This window comes from Spea bombifrons, chromosome 2 (genome assembly GCF_027358695.1).
Source record: "Spea bombifrons isolate aSpeBom1 chromosome 2, aSpeBom1.2.pri, whole genome shotgun sequence".
Lineage (NCBI taxonomy): Eukaryota > Metazoa > Chordata > Amphibia > Anura > Pelobatidae > Spea > Spea bombifrons.
Genome location: NC_071088.1, coordinates 81,424,024 through 81,445,193, shown reverse-complemented (window position 1 = coordinate 81,445,193; position 21,170 = coordinate 81,424,024). Strand labels below are relative to the sequence as shown.

The 21,170-nt window shown below is 43.1% G+C and overlaps 1 non-coding gene and 1 pseudogene across 1 annotated transcript; one reads left to right on the top strand and one right to left on the bottom strand.

Moving 5' to 3' along the window:
* Positions 1-1,104: 1,104 nt before the first annotated feature.
* LOC128473728 (CAP-Gly domain-containing linker protein 2-like) lies at positions 1,105-18,210 on the top strand (annotated as a pseudogene).
* LOC128476070 (small nucleolar RNA SNORA35) lies at positions 13,458-13,587 on the bottom strand. Its single transcript, XR_008347096.1, has one exon. It is a non-coding gene; the product is annotated as a small nucleolar RNA SNORA35 (small nucleolar RNA).
* Positions 18,211-21,170: the final 2,960 nt, after the last annotated feature.

Genomic DNA, 21,170 nt, shown 5'->3' with positions numbered 1-21,170 from the left:
CAGCGCATTTGGTGCATGATTTGGTGCAGTGGGGCCACCAAAAAGTCAGAGAAATCAGATCCTTAGTGCGCGCCACTCCAGAATGTCCCGAGGTTCTGGTGCCATGGAGCGTACGTAGTACAGGAGTACGCAAACTAGGAGACACAAATAGTCTCCCTGGAGGTAAGGAAGCCAGAGCTTGTCCTTGAGAACGGGAAATGCGATCCAGGAGGGGAGTGTAGCCACATAATCGAATGGCATCGATGACTTTGGCAGAAGGAATAATAGGTTCAGGTTCCCTACTCTCCTCCTCCGGTTGTGTGTGCATGCGAGATAATGCATCTGCCTTGGTGTTCTTTGAACCCGGACGGTTTGTCAGCACGAATGGAAATCGGGATAGGAACAAAGCCCATCTGGCCTGACGCAGATTGAGGCATTTAGCAGATTCCATGTACTGGAGGTTCTTATGATCGGTCAAAATCAAGTACAGAAGCTCCCTCCAGCAGGTGACGCCACTCCTCCAGAGCCAGGCTGACACCCACATGGGTGCACCGGTCCACTGTACGATGCTCGTTGAGAGAGTACAGCTCCAACCCCAGATTCAGAAGCATCCACCTCCAGGACGAACGGTAGGTGGGGGTTGGGATGCCGTAGCACCGGGGCCGACGTGAATCTATCCTTGAGAAGGGCAAACGCTGACACCGCCTCAGGCGACCACTCTGCGACTTTGGCACCTTTCTTTGTCAAGTCTGTTAAGGGTGCAACAATCTTGGAGTAATTTCGAAGAAAAAGCCGATAATAGTTGGCAAATCCAAGAAAACGTTGAAGAGCCTTGAGGCTCACAGGCTGCGGCCAGTCCTTGATTGCTTGTACCTTTGATGGGTCCATCATGTCGAACCCCTCAGGCGTGATAATGTATCCCAAAAACATCACTTTACGAGTCTCGAAGACGCACTTCTCTAATTTAGCAAACAGTCCGTGTTGCCGAACACAGGAATCAGGAAGGTAAACGCTATCTGGGCACTAGCACAAGGCATAGACGACCATCAGAAGGCAAGGTGTAGCTGGTCTGAGAGGTTTAAATGGGGAACCGCGGAGGAAGTCCTAATCTCCCATCATCCCATCATGACATCACTTCCGGTGTCCGTGAATCGCGACCATTTTGAGTGTGGCGTTGTCTCCCTTCATAAAGCCCTGCAGTTAGGGAGTTCGCCAGAAGCAGGACGCCGTGTACGAGGAGGTCTGCCTCTCCTGCGCGGCACTTCAGAGGATGGCAGCAGAAGTGACCGTGCGGTGGAGGGGGGTCTCCCTCTCCTTCCTGGCAGCTGCTGCTGCGGAGGTGGCCGTACGGTGGAGGGGGGTCTCCTTCTCCTTTGTGGCGGCTGCTGCGGAGGTGGCCGTGCGGTGGGGGGGTTCTCCCTCTCCTTCGTGGCGGCTGCTGCGGAGGTGGCCGTGTGGTGGGGGGGTTCTCCCTCTCCTTCGTGGCGGCTGCTGCGGAGGTGGCCGTGTGGTGGAGGGGGGTCTCCCTCTCCTTCGTGGCGGCTGCTGTGGAGGTGGCCGTGCGGTGGAGGAGGGTCTCCCTATCCTGCTCGGCGGCTGTTGCGGCAGCGTGGGAACCGGGGACAGGTGAGTAACACATATGAATTAATATTTACTAATAACTTTGTATTAAAACTTAGTTTGAGAAACACTGTGTTTGGGTTCTTGTAGCTTTTATTATTATGTCAGTAAAATAAGAAGGTGAATAGAGAGAGGCCATTGCGATAAAGAGATGAAAGTGTAAATTGTACGTTTTTTATTACATTATTTAAAATTTTAAAAAAATTGCATTTTTTTATCCAATTAATCGAAAAAATAAATCGCCCAACTAATCGATTATTAATATAATCGTTAGTTGCAGCCCTAGACACAACTACCTTAAATTGAATACAGCAGGAATGAACAGTTTATTGTTGTAAAACATGGACTCATATAGCCACAGAACTTAATTAACATAAATTAACAATGATAAACAGGTACATGTAGACAACCCAACCTTTAATCCCCTTTAGCTACTGAATCTCGTCCTGGCAGCAATCCTGTTAATAGGATTAGTTTACACAATGGAGTTCCTGCCTGTTTGGCAGCCAGGCTGGAGCCATCTCTGAGTACCTTGGGCCCCTGTATGACAGGTCATTCTGTCACAGTATGTTTTACAGTGAAGAACTGCTATATTTTCTCTTTTTGGGTTTTCCAATGTAGGGGTTCTGTCACAATAAGGGAAAATGTATCAAGATCCAAAAAGAAGTCTGAAATGGCTCTTTAACCTCTAGGTATTTGCAATATTTTGTGCTTTTCTTGTAGGATTACAATATGTCACACACACATTGACTAGGTACACCTTTTCACTAATTTGCACCCAGTGCATTATTTGTTTCCTGGATGAAAAAGATATTGTTAGACAATTACCGAAAGTTTTCCTCCCCAGATACATTGTATAATATGGTAAAGCCATGCCTGTCACTGCTTGACTGGAAATCAGTGAAAGACCAGCATGCTGTAAAATCCATCAACGTTATCATAGCTAATGCCATTTCTTTTTTTTTTCACTATGTGAATATAGCTGGGGCAACAACTTTCTTCTCTTGCATATTGTGTCATTATTCTTCTCTACTCAAATTTGGTGGGGGGGCAAAAGGGGGGAAATGAATAATCTAGGGGGGGCAATTGCCCCACTGCCTCCCCCCCTGTAGCGACGCCTATGGAGAGGAGGACTAACCCCCACACCACATTTCATCTGATCCCCTCAATCCTTTGGATATTTGTGATATTTCTTTTCCTATCCCTACTTCCTTTTCCACAGGTACCATTCCTACCATAATACCAACATTTTTGTGCCCCTGTGACTGTTTACATGTTTTGTCATGACAGCTATTGCTTCTTTCTAATATTATTTCACATGAATGTATAAATGATTGTTGGTGCCGTGCTGCAACACAGTAGAGTACTTTCATGGTGTACAGTTTTTAGTATTACTGACACTACACATGTTATGTCTGCATATTGTCACAAACTGGGTCCATACAGACGAGTGTAATGACCCAGAGTGCCCAAAGATGGAGTGCAGGAGTTATTGCGCAGTAGCGGAGTAGGACAGGGCCTGATGCCCGAGTGGGCATCTAGGGTTTTACAGCCACATACCAGCGTCCTGATATAGCATCTGATGTTAACCAGAATTTGGAGATATCCTGCAGGCACCTGCAGGCTGGGAGTATGGAAAGCTAAGCAGAGTACAGGAGAAACATAGCAAGCAAGGGGAACAGAGAAAGAAGCAAGGGACAGCGAGACCAAGCAAGAAACATAACCAGACAAGATATACATAATACAGGGTACCACAGGGAACAAGACAAGGAATACTCAAGATCTGACATGAACAGGACACCCCTCTACTGGGGATACAGGACAGGACACCCCTCTACAGGGGATACACGTTACATAACAGACTGACACACATAAATACAGGAACTAGCCTAGGACTGTATGACAACTATTGGAAAATCTGTCACATCTTATGGCCATAGTATGCTTAGCCCACCACTACGCCAACGTACTCCAATGAGGGTGGGTCCTAACGCTAAACCCTGCTTACTGAATCACTAATAAACTGAAACCAAACATTGAATCTAAACCTTTAGACTGATGACTGAGACAAACAGAACACGTGGGTGGGGTACACCTTATAAAGGGAACAGAGCTAAAGCAAAGAGCAAGACTGGAATCAAGGAATCAGAAGTACAGGACAGAGCATAGGAAAATCCAGGAATGGATTACGGCAAAGAGAGAACTGTAGCAAGGACTAGGGAAACTAAAGACATACAGCACTGCAGCCTGGATGAGGCCTGACACATATACTTGGTATGGCTGTTGATGTTTGCCCTTGAGCTACAATAAAGTGTTTTAGCTCTATGTATTGTTTTTTTTAATAAACACAATCAAGCCTATACTGACCCCTTTAGAATAACATGGACTGAGTGGGCACTCACTGGTTTCACTGGTCACCCTTCCCCATAGCATAATGCCAAGCATCAACTGGATTTATGTAGGATAAACTACTCCCTAAAAAAACTATATCACTTTGCTACAGCAGTGAGTAGCAACAAAGTTCTACTGGGACCCTGGAAGAAAAAGCGCAACCTGGCAACCCGGTTTTCCATCACACGTGCATTCTATATATCAAATCATCGCCCCCTCAGCCATAAGGCGAGAGGACCACATGTTCCCATTCTCACAGGTATTCGCTTGATTTTATCTAAAAGGCTGAGAGACTCCGTTTGTCCCCAACTCACTAAAATCTCACTCTAGAACACAGTGATGCAGAAACTCGGTTCTGCATTCCTGATAACAGTATGTGTGATCAGCTGTCAGTGGGTTACCAGAGACCCCAGCAGGGTCTGTGCAGAGTGTGCAGAGTGTCTAATGCAGGCGCCAGCATTCACACCACCTAAACACTTATTCTGGGAAGGAGCTAGGCTGTCATAGAATGCAAAAGCTCAGGATGTCCTATTAAATCCTTGTGGTAGTGTGTTCATGTTTTACAGGACACAACACTAACTCCTAAAGTCATAAAGGAGTAATCAAACACTGGCAATGACATATGGGCCCTGTAGGGTCACTTGTGTATCCAACAGTCCACATACATTTGGTTATATAGTGGAGCTAGAGGGCAAGAAGAACACCACAAAAGTCTAAAGTGCATATGATGGCTGGAGTGTCCCTTTACAAGGACATGGCAAATATCATATGCAATTTAATACATATGACAACTGAGTGTCCACTTTAAATTAATGTGTTTTTCTTACCCCTTGCAAATACATGGAGTGATTCATTAGAGCTGCCCCTATACATTTGCTCTCTTTTTCTGAACTCTACCTCTGTGGCTTGCATAAGATGCATTTGACCAAACACATCTCTTACTTACCAGTGCACAGCCAAAGGTGGTGGTAAAAACTGATGGAGTTATGGGCAGTTTGCTGCAGTGTTTTTACAAGACAAATTATTTTTATTTGTTTATTTATAGGTAAAACATGCATTAGATAGTAAAAAGCTGTGAATGGAGATATATGAGACATTAAACTATTTCCTTAATCTTAATCAATGTATCCTTCTGATTTCTAAAAAACCTGTCTGGCACCATAGTTTAACTTAAACCCCAATTATCACAGGATAATTGTAACTTCCACATAAAGGCTACAGGATTGATAAGCATGCCTATAAATGTTTGTTTGTTTGTTAATATTGCCTTGCTTGTTGCACACAGGTTCTCCATTGCATAAACAGGGATCTACCTCTTCAGTTGGTGCAGAAAAATCAAGTTCAAAGATCACTGAGGTTGGAGATGAGTTCTTGGGAGACTTTGTGGTTGGTGAACGTGTATGGGTCAATGGAGTAAAGTCTGGAGTGGTACAATACTTGGGAGAAACCCAATTTGCCCCAGGACAGTGGGCAGGAGTTGTTCTGGATGACCCAGTAGGAAAGAATGATGGATCGGTTGGTGGAGTTCGCTATTTTGAATGTCAACCATTACAGGGGATTTTTACTCGTCCATCCAAGTTGACTCGCCAGCCTGTGGCAGATGGTGCAGGAAGTGATTCTCATTCTGTGGAATCATTGACTACACAAAACTTGTCCCTGCATTCTGGAACTGCCACCCCACCTCTAACTACACGCATCGTTCCACTCCGAGAAAGTGTGCTAAACAACACTATAAAAACAGGAAATGAATAGGGATCAAATCTTTCAGACAGTGGGTCAGTTAAAAAAGGTGACAAAGATTTACGGATTGGAGATCGTGTTTTGGTGAGTCAAGATTTCCAGAAATATGTCATTTAGTGGAATGAATATATGTTCCATAGTGTCAATATGATTTCATTGAGGAATATTATGAATAAGTATCTGGGAGGCTTTTATTGAAATGAGATATTTTGCATATGATTTAAACAATGACACATTGACCTCAGACTCCTGGAGTAATGTACATTTAACCTGTATTTTATTCAAAAGCATAGGCTTGAAGAGTCGATTCTGCTACTGATATTCTAATAATGTTGTACTGTAGTCATTCTTAAATTTTGGTCCATTGACCTTTGCAAGGTGGTCCTTATGATGATTTAGGGATTGTTACAGAGTTTGAAAGTTTATGTGCACATAATCCAAAGTGAGAACAATATTTTAAAGACAGAAGATTTTAGGTACTCACAGGCACCCACAAAGGCAAGAGGCCAAAGACCGGTCATGGGTATTCATAAGTTAGCATCTAGGTAACATATATACAAGATATTTCTTAAAACCTCTATGGATATAGGGTGTTCGGTCAGGTCTCTTTAAATGGGCCTGGGTAAGCCTTAAGAGTCTTTTGTTTCACTTATCTTTTGAACCGAGATATTGGTGTATCTACTGTAGCACCATTGCCCCTCACTTTAACTACCATTATATTTATTTTACATTAAAAAATATAATGGTTATCTCAAATTGTGCCTATGTGGTACAAAATGCAAACAATAAATGATATGCCTCAGATTGGGATTGTTTTACTTGAATAAAACGCATACAAAATATCATGATACCTTTCTATCTGCTCTTTGGATGACCAGATTTGACTTTTCTGGTAATAATAGTACCAGTAATCATTCATAAAGCACATTTAAAGCGTAATATGTGCTGGTTTGCCGTTATTAGCCTATAGCTAATATAGGCCAAATTCTTAGTGTTCTTTTTTAGGTTCACAGTTACTATTTGGCTCACAAATCCCTTTGTCTCTCATCCTATCCTTGATGTCTCTCTTTCCTAGGAGCTCAGAATATTTGATGGATATGAGTGTATCACATTGTTCTACAACCCTTAAAGTTACAACGTGTAAAGAAATGTGTTCACAAACTAAATTATAAATCAAATCCAGTGTTTATATTAGTCAGTAGGTCACAGTCACATAAATAGCATTAGTAAAGATTTGCTCCTTTTCCCTCTATCCATACCCCTAAAGCAAGTGTCTTTCTTTGGTCATTTTGAATGTAAGGGGGTATTTTTTTCAAACATTGAACAGCTTATAACTAGTCCTTTGGAGGGAGGGGGTCTTTTCAGTCTGCTGTATTCTTTAACAAATTATAGCTCTATTTGTGTGATAATACATTAGGAGTGGGAAATAATAAGTGAATGTGGAAATGTTGCTGTACCTGGGCCTGTGGCTGGTAGGACTGGATTCTTAACTATGGTACTGCCCCAGCAGCATACCTGGTCCTGTGGTGTGTGGTCAATGGATGGATACGTGGGGCTGCTCTCGGTCTTAGTAGAAAAACGTGTGCCCTAAAGTGCCAAGGCCGCTAGGTCATCCCCAGTCTGGCCCTGAACGTGGCATTTATGTCAATATATAAAATAAGACTTGGGGACACACTGGCACCAGAAGCCATACTCTGAAGCCATGTCAATAATATCATGAGAAAATGGGAAATGATCTAGACTTACACTGAACGGATTAAACATTATTACCTTTATGCACTCATTTTAATGATAGAAATACAATGAATTAGCAGTTTCAGCATGTGTTGCAAGCACATTGTCTTTGTTTCCTCTTAGCTGTAAGGACAGTCCTTTTTTAAACGATCCAGCTGAACAATGTGCGGCAAGGCATCCACATTTATTTAATTTTAATGCGGTATCCTCTTACTCTTAGCTGAGAGCAAATCATCCTAACACTATGGTCTCATTAGCCACATCAAAAAGGTATTGAGAATTAAACTGTTAGCAGATTCTGTCACTTCTTAACTTTGAAACTGTACAAAGCCGAGACTGTCAATCTGTGCGCATAATCTCTGCAAGACGTTACTGTGCTTTTGTGTTGGTGTGATAATAGTACAGACAGCAATTATAATGCCTTTGTCTCCAGCCTGCTAAAGTATTTGTAGTTCTACCTAAGAGTCAACCAAAATCTTAAAGTTTATCTAAAATTCTGAGTAGGTAATTACAATTTTTCTCCAACCTTCTTACTATAATTAGCAAAAGGAACGGAAATGTATTGTTTAAGCTCCTTCAGTGTTTCCTTCATATATACATATCCCAAATGTCCCTCTTTTGGACCCAAGCCAACAGCCATGCTTCAGACCATACCCGCTAAATCGAAAGTGTCCCTCTTTGGCTTTAGTGGAAAAGATATATAGTTAAGCTATACATTGACAATGTAACTGGCAAGGTGGATGTACAGGTCCACAAGACTGATGAAAGTTGGTAAGGGGTAAGCATGAATATGTAACTCATTACAAGGTCTGAGTCAATAATCCACGTGATTATTTGGAAATAATTATTTGAAAGTGTTTGGAACATGCACTGTATGTGTAAATGAAAAAACAAATTGTTTAGCGCTTTGCATCATACATCATTGTTTAGTAAATCACATTTGACACAGAAAGGCACCTGGTTGGAAGTTTAAATTCACAATTTGATACCTTTTTTAAGGTTTTTTTGTGACTGACTGTAATGTGTGTTTTATACACAAGAATTGACTTTGTTGTATTCTAAAAAGTTTCAGTATATTTCCTTTTGTCGTGTACAATAAAATGACAAATAAAACCAACATGATTCTCTACATACTACTACACACTGCTTTTGCTAAAGTTTACTGTGTGTTATTAATATTAAACTAAATGGCTGCGTACAAGATATTTTAATGAACATCTTAGTTTCAATTTTAAGAACACGTTTGACTTGAATTAGCTACTTTCTATATGTGTTTTGTGTCTGATTTATCCAACTCTCTCATTATTATAATGCCAATTTTATTTAATATTCAATGGCATTAAAGCTGTTAATTTCCCTTAATCATGGCTTGCAGGTTGGTGGTACAAAGACCGGAGTGGTTCGCTACGTGGGAGAGACGGATTTTGCAAAGGGTGAATGGTGTGGAGTTGAGTTAGATGAGCCTTTGGGCAAGAACGACGGTGCAGTGGCAGGAACCAGGTATGCCGGGAACATAGTAAATCATTCTCACCAGGTTTTTCACATATCACACGTACACTTGTTTGCACAGGTATGTTGTCTGGTCAAAAACTAAACATAATATAATTTCTATTAATGCATTTATAATTGTTAAGCAAGCATACACTGCAAAATGGGTCTAGATTTTAAAAATCTACTTGCATAAATGCGTTGGCTTAATTAAGAAGAAGTACAAATCCAAGCCAGGAACATATCTAAGTAATAAGGAATGAATATACCAGGGAACAATACAGAGGAAAAGTAAATAAACATCCTTTGAATTAAAAAAAAAATAGGTCAGGCTGTCTTCTTCCTTAAGCGGTTAAGTGCAACAACCGAAGTAAATACCAGGCTGTATATCAAAAGAGACTTTAATTGAGTGGGTTGGGCCAAAGCTTTCATGTTTTTTACATCAAAAATTTGACCCTGCCATCTGAATGTCGCAGCTGGAATCGAGACTCATCAGACCAGGCAACGTTCTTCCACTCTTCCATTGTCCAATTTTGGTGAGCCTGTGTGAATTGTAGCCTCAGTTTCCTGTTCTTAGCCGACAGGAATGACACCTGGTGTGGTCTTCTGCTGCTGTGGCTCATCTGCTTCAAGGTTCGACGTGTTGTGCATTCAGAGATGGTATTCTGCATACCTTGGTTGTAACGAGTGGTTATTTGAGTTACTGTTGCCTTTCTGTCATCTCGAACCTGTCTGCCCATTCTCCTCTGACCTCTGACATCAACAAGGCATTCTCGTCCACACAACTGCTGCTCACTGGATATTTTCTCTTTTCTGGACCATTCTCTGTGAACACTAGAGATGGTTGTGCTTGTAAATCCCAGTAGATCAGGAGTTTCTGAAATACCCAGACCAGCCCGTCTGGCACCAACAACCATGCCACGTTCAAAGTCAGTTAAATCCCCTTTCTTCCCCATTCTGAGTTATTATGGAACTATATTGATAAAGCTGCCTTTTCAGGCTGAAATTGTAGTTAGAAGTGTTTTTTGGTTACACGTAAAAGAGAAATTGCCCTGATGAAGAAGAAGAAGAGGTTATTGTAGGAGGTTGCGCTGCCAGACATGATTGCACTTAGTCTGATAATGACCTGTAGTGTAGCAGAATAGAGTAGCGCAAAATGAATTTCCTAGACCCAGTTAAGGGTAATGTTCATGCTATACCATACAAAGACATTTAAGACAATTGTATGCTTTCAACTTTGTGGCGCCAGTTTGGGGATGGCCTTTTCTTGTTCCAGCATCACTGTGTCCCTTTCATGGATTCACAAACTTAGTCAATTAACCCCATTGAACATCTTTGGGGTGAATTTGAACACCGATTGTGAGCCAGGACTTCTTGTCCAACATCAATGCTAAATGCTCTTTTGATTAAATGGACACAAATTCCCACAGACACACTCCAAAACCTTTTGGACAGGCTTCTCATTGCATTTGGGAAACAGCCAATACAGACGAGATGTACCGTATTTGCTCGATTATAAGACGAGGTTTTTTTCAGAGCAAATGCTCTGAAAAATACCCCTCGTCTTATAATCGGGGTCGTCTTCTAATCAGACCTCAAATAGAGGTCTGATTAGGAGACTAAGATCCAGATCCCCCGCACCGCTGCAGGGGACCTGGATCCTCCTGTCGTCGCCCCCCCACACACACACACTTACCGGTGCTTCCGGAGGTGAAGTTGGCAGCGGGGGTTTGTATGCGTCCGTCGCAAATACCTTCCCCGACTGTCAGAGATCAGAGTTCAAGAGTTCCTGATCTCTGACAGCCGGGGAAGGTATTTGCGACGGACGCATACAAACCCCCGCTGCCAACTCCACCTCCTTCCGGCTGCCGCGGAATGAGACGTCAACCCGCTGGCCCGGCAATACAGCAGGAAATTGGAAGCACCGGTAAGTGTGTGTGTGTGTGTGTGTGTGTGTGTGTGTGTGTGTGTGTGTGTGTGTGTGTGTGTGTGTGTGTGTGTGTGTGTGTGTGTGTGTGTGTGTAGGGCATTTCTGGAATGCTTTACACCCCTATATGCCACTCTGGCACTTAGGGGGTTAAAAGGCATATTATGGGGCAGAGTGGCATATAGGGAGGTATAAGGCATTTCAGGAGGCAGAGTGGCGTTAAGGGGGCATTTAATAGTGCACTCTGCCTCCTGAAATGCCTTATACCTCCCTATATGCCACTCTGCCCCATAATATGCCTTTTAATCCCCTAAATGCCAGAGTGGCATATAGGGGTATAAGGCATTTCTGGAGGCAGAGTGCTCTATATAATGCCTTTTAACTCCCTTAATGCCACTCTGCCTCCTGGAATGCCTTATACCTCCCTATATGCCACTCTGCCCCATAATATGCATTTTAACCCCCTAAATGCCAGAATGGGATATAGGGGTATAAGGCATTTCTGGAGGCAGGGTGGCACATAGGGGGTCAAAAGGCATACCATGGGGCACAGTGGCATATAGAGGGTTAAAAGGCATATCATGGGCCACAGTGCCATATTGGTGTGGCAAGCCTGGGGGCAGATGTGCGTAACTGGGGGACAGGTTGGAAAATACAAGAAATAAAAACAAAAAAAAAATATTTTTCTCAATCATAGCTTTTATTAAAAAAAATAGTTTACATGAATTAACATTTCCTGGTAAAACTTTTTTCCTTTAGGGTCGTCTTATATTCAGGCTTTTTCTTTTTTTCCTAAGTTAATATTCAGATTTTGGGGGGTCGTCTTATAATCAGGGTCGTCTTATAATCGAGCAAATACGGTACTTTGAGAAAAAAATATTAAGCTGATGGTCGAGATGCGTGTTTTAACATCAGAGAAGCCCAACACAAAGAAGTTCATGGGTAATTTTGTATTCAGTGGCGTGACATTTTCCATGCAGATGGACATTACATGGTGACAGAATAATACTATTTGCTTTAAGTGGAAAAGATTCCTTCGTGGAGAAACACTGCATATGTTGTAATGGGTGGGTATCCTAAAACAGCTTGTTTATGTCTTTTGGCAGTCTTTGATATACAGCCTGTACTCACTGGAACTTTATTTTCCATAAACATACCGTATATATAAGGGACTAAGGTACTAAATGTATTTAAAATACTTCCCACTGGCAGATCACATGCTCTATTATGAGTAGTCATCCTCTATTCTGAGTCATCACTAGTTTTGTTAATATATAATGAAAATTCAACTAAAAGCTCAAAGGAGGATACCAGAGAACACACAACTCACTATTATATAAGAATTAAAGCATTTATGATGTTTGATCTTTTTTACTTGACTGAAGATGTCATCAGTTGTTGGCAAATATCCAAAGGGAATGAAGTGTAAACATGGAGTACACTTATGCTTACTATATATTTAACTTTAAAGATGATGGGAGTTATAGCCTTCAAATAGACATTGCTATTTCATATAGGACTCTGGGACTTGGTTAGTTTTGGTTATAGTATGCCTCCATGACAGCAGTTGTGTATAATTTGATGGAATAGTTTTGTAGCGTGCTTACTGTCTAGACCAGTGATGGGCAACCTTTTTGGCGTGGTGTGTCAAAAATCGGCAAAAAATCGAGCATAACTCGCGTGGTGTGTCACTTCGACAAAAAAACATAATTTTGCGCAATTTATAGTTTAACCCCTTCGTGACAAAGGCTGATTTTACTTTTTGTACCCTTTGTGACAATGGCTGTTTTATCGTTTCTGCGGTGTTTGTGTTTAGCTGTAATTTTCTCTTAACCCATTTACTAAACCCACACAAGTTATATATTGTTTTTTTCAGGACAAGAAGGGCTTTCTTCAGACACCAAAATTTTTTTCATATGATGTAATTTCCTATAATAAAAATAATAAAATATGACGAAAAATTGAAAAAAAACCACATTTTCTCACTTTTATTTGAAAAATCTTTTATTCATCATAAAAAACTACTGAAAAAACCTGCTAAATAGATTCTACTATTTGTCCCGAGTTTAGAAATACCCAATGTTTTTATGTTTTTTTGCTTTCTTCTACACGTTATGGGGCAATAAGTACAAGTAGCGTTTTGCTAATTCAAAACCATTTTTCTCTGAATCTGGTAATTCTGTCTCTATGTGGTATTTGGGGCATCTTTGAAGCCAGCAAATTAAATTTACCCCACCAAACCATATATTTTTGAAAACTAGACACCCCAGGGTATTTTAGATGCTGATAGTTTAACCCTTTCCATGCACTAATCCTACCACCAACCCTTGTCAAAGTTTGGGATAGTAATTGTTTTTGGTGTTTTTTTTCCACATACTTTGTACTTCAGGTGTGAAATTACAGCTCCTGGTATATGTTGCTGTCACACAACACCCCGATATGTGTCCAGCAACATCTCCTGAGTACATTGATACCCCACATGCATGGGTTTGTCAGATTGTTTGGGGGCAAAAGGGCCACATTTGGAACATGAGCAATTCAAGTTCAGTAGGAATTTTACATCTGGGTAAAGAAAAATGCTTGTACCCAACTATCAGTAGGGACAGGTTACAAGAAAGCCTGGCCTATCTCCAAGAAGGGATTTGATCTAGCACCTTAAGTGGTCCCTCATGCCACGGAATGGACACAGGGTTCACTTGACAGTGCAAATAAAAACGCTTAAAAATGGTGGAGCAAATAAAAGCTAAAAAACAGTAAATGTAACAAAAAATAAAAAAAAAATACAAAAATGGAGCAGGAACAAAAAAAAAAATTAAAAATGGGAAACTGTGTGATACAGCTTGAAGCAGTCACCGACACAGAGTGCAGGTTTTCCAGGGCAATCTGGACAGTAAAATGTGGTGTCCTTTCTTTGCCCCCTGCTGTAGCATACCCTGCATCTCTTTTGGGGATTCTGCTTCTTTGCTGTAGGGGGGATTTTAAAAAAAAAATGGGTAGCCCCAATTCTGTTGGTTCCCATCACTACTTGGGGACCAGGTGCATCACGGTACAAGATACCTGAAATTACTTCGAGCTGAAACTGCAAAAAAGACAGCTTCAGCCCAGTGTCTGCTTTTTTGTGCAGCAAAAAAGCGTTATAGGTTGCAATTTGCATTAGATAAATTGCAACCTTCTTGTACCAGGCCTTTGTCTTCCTCATAATGAGGTAGGGCTGTAGGAGTTGATCTGACAGATCAACTCCACCCATGTGCTTGTTATAGGCCCTGATGCACACTGGCTTTCTAGTGACCCCAGCTCTGCCACGGACAGAAACCTCCACGGTTCTTTCATCGTGGATGGTGCTCAGCATGCACACCTCTTTTCTGTCCTTGAACTTCAATGCCAAAAGCTCCTCTTGGCGTAGAGCTGAGGTCTCCCCCTTTCCTAGCCGGGTTCGTACCAGGCGTTGTGGGAAACCCAAGCGGTTCTTTTTTATAGAACCGCAAGCTACCGTATCGAAACAATACAGCAGCTTGAACAAAGGGACGCTTGTATAGAAGTTATCTACATACAAGTGGTAGCCTTTGTTCATAAGGGGGAATATTAGGTCCCAAACAATCTTGGCACTGGTGCCCAGATGATCTGGGCAACCTGGAGGGTCAAGGTAGCTATCCTTACCCTCGTATACCCGGAAGGCATGAGTATATCCTGTCTCGCTCTCGCAGAGCTTATACACCTTCACTCCATACCTGGAGCGCTTGGAAGGAATATACTGCTTGAATCCCAACCTTCCTTTATATTTCATTAGGGATTCATCCACGCAGATATTCTTTCCAGGTGTATAAACCTCTGGAAACCTGGCAGCGAGATGGGTAATCAGGGGGCGGATTTTGTACAGCCTATCAAACTGGGGGTCCTCCTTAGGGGGGCACAGGCTGTTGTCGCTAAAATGCATGAAACGAAGAATCATTTCATACCTTTGCCTAGTTATAGTTTGGGCAAAAATGGGGGTACTAAAGATGGGGCTGGTGCTCCAGTAGGAGCGGATGGAGGGCTTTTTTATAATGCCCATTAACATTGTGAGTGCCCAGAATTTAAGAAATTCTGGCACGTCAATGGGAGTCCATGGCTGTTTTGCCCAAAAAGAATTAGGGCTAGCAGCACGGTGCTGCTGGGCATAAATGTTTGTTTGTGTGACAATGTCTCCCAAGACATCGTCTCCCAAAAAAACCTGCACAAATTGCAGTGGAGTGAATCCTGTAACATCAATATTGATGCCAGGAATTCCAGAAAAAGGAGGGATAGCTGGCTTGTACCTATTAGGCGCTACCCATGCCTCTGGTGCACTGCCACGACTACGTGTGGCAGGCGTCCTAACAGCCACAGATACATCACTAGATGTATCTGTGAACTGACCAACGTCAAAATCTGACGCTGTATCAGTGGCCTCAGAATCTGTGGCCAAAAAGGCATACGCCTCCTCAGCCGTATACCGCTGCATGGTAAGAATTGCAGCAAAAATAGTGGGGAAGGAAAGGGTTAATGGCTATAATAAAAAAAAAAAAAAACCTAAAAAAACCTAAAAAAAAAGTTAAAAAAAATGTAAAAAAAAAAAAAACCCCAAAAACAATTGCCACTATGCAAGATCACTGTTTATGCAGTGATCAATGGCAATGAAGGGGTTAATATTATATGGGTGGCTCTTATAAGAGCCTTTGGATCAATATATATATATTTTTATTAGGGAATACCTGAAATACCAGAACACACCGATCTGTCTCTCTCCCTCACTAGAAGCAAGTGAAGGAGGGGGGCAGATCCAATACTGATTTAGAAAACATTGCCTTTGATTTATCAAATCATGATCACTCTTATGTCCATGACATCCAGCAACACCCCCCCCGATGATGTCATCAGGCTCCGCCCCCCGGCTTGATGGGCGCCGCCATCTTGAAACACCGCGTGTGTTTCGAAGACACCGGCACCGGGAAGGTAAGTTGAGCATTTAGGAAGCGATCGCGAGTCGCTTCCTTTGCTAAACAGGTGTTGCAAAGATGCCTCGATACTGAGGCATCTTAGCAACACCAGCTAAGCAAAGGAAGCGACTCGCGATCGCTTCCTAAACCCGTTTTTCGGCGGCGGGTGCCGCCATGTTTGAAAGACGTGCAGTCTTTCAAACATGTTTTTTTTTTGCTCCTAGGAGCGATCGGGGGGGGGGCGGGAATGTTTTTTTTGGTGTTGCTCAATGCCTCGATGTCGAGGCATTAGAGCAACACCGTTTGAGTGAAAAAATCGATCACGGATCGATTTTTTCACCCGTTTAAAGACGTGCCGGTCCTGGCACGTCAATTGTCATAATCGTCACGATTTTCAGTGACGTGCCCGGACCGGCAATTGTCACGAAGGGGTTAAACTATCTCCCAGCTCTGCCACTGTATGGAACAGTATAGAGTGATGGGAGTTATGATGTACTTTAGAGCATAATTATATAATGAAAAATACATTGGAAATGGTACAGCATAACACCCATCACTCTCACACACTTACCAATCCACACGTATATACCAATCCACACGTATATACCAATCCACACGCATACCAATCCACACATATATACCAATCCACACACATATACTAATCCACACACATACCAATCCCCACATACCAATCCACACACATACACCAATCCACACACATACACCAATCCACACACATACACCAATCCACACACACACCAATCCACACAGATACCCCAATCCACACACATACCAATCCACACACATACCAATCCACACACATACCAATCCACACACATACACCAATCCACACACATACACCAATCCACACACATACACCAATCCACACACATACACCAATCCACACACATACACCAATCCACACACATACACCAATCCACTCTCACTGTATGCTTTCCTACCTTTCCTCTTTTCTCCTTACAGCTCCTTTTCCTGCTCTTCGCTCCTCTTCTTCTTCAGTTCTTCTGTCTTCTTCCGAGGGCACGGGGTTCAGAGGGCACGGACAGCGGTGGGCGCGGCTTCAGTGTTGTGCGCCGGGATCTGACAACAAACCCCGGCGCACAACAGCTGTTGCCGCGCGGATCGCAAGGGAGCGGTATCGGAGGTCTTTAACAGACCTCCGGCTCCCTTGAGTGATTTTAAGCCGGGTTCAAGGGAGATCCTTGAACCGGCTTAAAATCACTCAAGGGAGCCGGAGGTCTGTTAAAGACCTCCGATACCGCTCCCTTGCGAGCCTGCTCCTCATTACTGTCCGTCTCTGGAGGGGTGCCGGGTGCCGGCAAGTTGGCACCCCCCTGATAAGCGGCACCCGGTGCGGACCGTCCCCCGCTAGGTACGCTACTGCACGTGGCGCCCCCCCCCCGTTCCTCCAGCACAGATTCTTTCATCCTCGGCGGCCGTGCAGGAGCCGAGGATGAATCGCATGAAATCCTGCGCGTGTCACCCCAAATGGCTACGCGTGTCAGCACTGACACGTGTGTCATAGGTTCATTATCACTGGTCTAGACAATATTTTATAGTGGATAATATGGTGAGAGTATTGCAGAGTTAATTGAAAATGCAATACTGTCAGGTTGTTACAGTCTCAGCTCAGCTTGAGATGCCGCATGCCTAATTTGTAGAGTTCCTTACAAGTTATCAGTCATCTCCTGAGGGAACCATCCTTCCAGAATCTAGGATTCTATATCCACAGACCTTATGAGCCTTCTACGTGTGGAGCGGCTCTGCTTGGCAGTATGCTCAAATGTAAAAAGCATCTTAATAAAGCCAAAGAGTATTGACTACTATTAGCTAGCATTGTATGGAACTTCGGTAGCTATTGTGGCTGTTTTCAAGGCAGCTGCATATTAGCCATTGGTATGTTGTTTTTTCTAGCCCAAACTACACCATATCATAGAATTGCCAAAGTGGTGGTGGTTGAGAGGCAAAGCCATCCAAAACTTCCCCTTTAAAATGAAGTAACTGTAATGGTGAATGCAATGGTAGCTATAATGTTTTCCCAGCTCTTGCTTGGTAAACCTATTCTCACTCTGCAAGTGAATGTATAGCAATGATGACTTTACTTTTACATTTTCCAGGTACTTTCAATGTCCACCAAAATTTGGCCTTTTTGCTCCTATTCACAAGGTGATCCGTATTGGGTTCCCATCAACAAGTCCTGCCAAGGCCAAGAAAAGCAAGAGGATGGCAATGGGTGTGTCGGCACTGACACATAGCCCTAGCAGCTCTTCCATCAGTTCTGTAAGCTCGGTGGCATCATCCGTAGGTGGCAGACCAAGCAGAAGTGGCCTAGTAAGTAATCTGTCCTGTTCTTAAGTTTCTACCTACTAGTTATACATTTTTGTATTGCCCACAAAATATGTGGAAAAGTGAGTTTCAGTTTGTACCCTGGAACCTGGAAAAATACTGCATTATATGTTTTTTCTTTTTTAATAATTGTTTTATGTACCGTATTTGCTCGATTATAAGACGACCCCCCAAAATCTGAATATTAACTTAGGAAAAAAAGAAAAAGCCTGAATATAAGACGACCCCAAAGGAAAAAAGTTTTACCAGTAAATGTTAATTCATGTAAACTATTTTTTTTAATAAAAGCTATGATTGAGAAAAATATTTTTTTTGTTTTTATTTCTTGTATTTTCCAACCTGTCCCCCAGTTACGCACATCTGCCCCCAGGCTTGCCACTCCAATATGGCACTGTGGCCCATGATATGCCTTTTAACCCTCTATATGCCACTGTGCCCCATGGTATGCCTTTCGACCCCCTATGTGCCACTCTGCCTCCAGAAATGCCTTATACCCCTATATCCCATTCTGGCATTTAGGGGGTTAAAATGCATATTATGGGGCAGAGTGGCATATAGGGAGGTATAAGGCATTTCAGGAGGCAGAGTGCTCTATTAAATGTCCCCTTAACGCCACTCCAGAAATGCCCTATGCCCCCATTTAACACACACACACACCCTATACCCCCATTTAACTAACACACACACACACACACACACTCTCTCTCTCTCTCACCCCTCTCTTACCGGTGCTTCCAGCCGGGGCAGCGGGTTGACGTCGGCTTCCGCTGCAGCCGGAATGAGGTGGAGTTGGCAGCGGGGGGTTTGTTTGCGTCCGTCGCGTATACTTTCCCCGGCTGTCAGAGATCAGAGTTCCCCGCACCGGTGCGGGGAGCTCTGATCTCTGACAGTCGGGGAAGGTTTACGCGACGGACGCAGACAACCCCCGCTGCTAGCCACACCTCCTTCCGGCTGCAGCGGACGTTGTCTACGCGGATCGCGTAGACGTCAACCCGCTGCCCCGGCAACACAGCAGGAAGCACCGGTAAGTGTGTGTATGATGGGGGGCGTGAGACAGGAGGATCCAGGTCCCCTGCAGCGGTGCGGGGGATCTGGATCTTAGTCTCCTAATCAGACCTCTATTTGAGGTCTGATTAGAAGACGACCCCGATTAGAAGACGAGGGGTATTTTTCAGAGCATTTGCTCTGAAAAAAACCTTGTCTTATAATCGAGCAAATACGGTATTTAAAGTGAAGGCATTGTGTACCAGCGTAAATTGCGGAAGAGTGGCCCATTGAATTTTGACATCACAGCTGTAACCTAATCCAAGGAGGTAATTTAATTTGCAATTTGGCCTAGGTGCTAGTCTGCAGTCCATTTATGATCATATGCGTACAGTAGTGACCAAGGTCTAGTATTGCACACGACAAGTAAGTGAATTAAGCAAATATTAATGGGAATACCTCAATATTAAAATATTGGATTCTTGAGTTCTTAAACTTTCTTGATCCTTTGTTTGACGCTTAATCAGCGTTAGTACATGTAAACAAAACATATCCCATGGTGCAGATCTCAAGAATACATATATATTAATTAGATTAATAATATTATTATATGTGGCAATTGACTAATTAAATGCTTGCCTGGTATAGGAGCAACCCACTGCTCCTATGTTTGAGGAGCAACCCGAATGCTGTGATGACTTATCTCCATTTGCACATAGGTTCCCAACTGTGTTGCTTTGTGCAGGTTTCCCAAATGCACCAACAAGGAGAAGAGAGAAGTTCCAGTAAAATATTATGTAATGAAAATACAATCAAAACAAGTATCCACTTGTATTAGAAGTCTAAAAAACACACACCTCACTGCTGCGTTTTATGGATCAAGCCGGGTCAGTCTTCCCCTACAGTTGAGTCAATTCCCAATACTTCACTTCCGGGTGACGTTGCAAGGTTTCACGGATGCGCACTGACATGTTGCACCAAGATCTGGCTTCTTCAAAGTGCTGTGATCGTAGATGGTTCTTGGCCAGGGGAGCATTCTCGGGTTATCTCCATGTATTCCTCGCTTAAAAAGGAAACTTATCCAGGCCCTAAGGACTGCAGTGGGCCACTTCACCAGAAATGTATGTGTCCATGGGCTGCACTCATTTTGCATTGAGATAAAATATACAACATGACTCCTATTGTTATATAGTGAGCCAGACCCAGACGGTCGTACAGCATGGCTCCTATTCTATAGCAAGCATGACTCCTAGGATTACATAGCAAGTCAGACACAGATGGTGGTACATCCAATGACTCCAATTTCATAAACCTCAGAAAAATGTAGATAGATTCGTGGAGAGAGAGGTGCAGAAATGCTTCTCTTTCTCAGCAAATCTTTCTTCATTATGCTGCTCTCTCGGAGTACTTTCGCAAATGGGCAGAGCCACAGGTACAGTCTCTCCCCGTTCCTCCAATCAGGGGAGACGTTGTGCTCCTCCCTTTTGTAGAAGTGCTCTATGAGGCCTGGTTCTCGGTGGAGGTGACAAAGAAAGAAGCCACGGAGGAGCTGACAAAGAAATAAGAAACAAGGCAAGAGAAGAAGGAGCTACAGGAAATGAGACAGGAAAGGGAGAAAGGCCATCAGAGAAGGTAGGGAGACTCACCCCATGCACCCACCTAGGCATTGCTCCAGTACTTACATTTGGCCCATGGGCCACATGTTGGATGCAGTTGACCTAGCTGATAACCACCAGATCACCAACGATTAGAGAGGCCTTTAACTGGCCGTTTAAGGAGATGATCATGGAGGCATCCCTGAGGGATCCTATGGGCTCAACCAGGGCTGGTTCCATCAATTGGTCATGGAGCTGCCCTGATGGCTCAATGCAGCAGAGGACACACTTTGTGTTCACTTCCTCAACAGTGAAGCATAGGCAATACTGTATGGACCCTGCTATTTCTCTAATCATGGAGCCCTGTGACTCGAGGCTAACCTTGGGCAT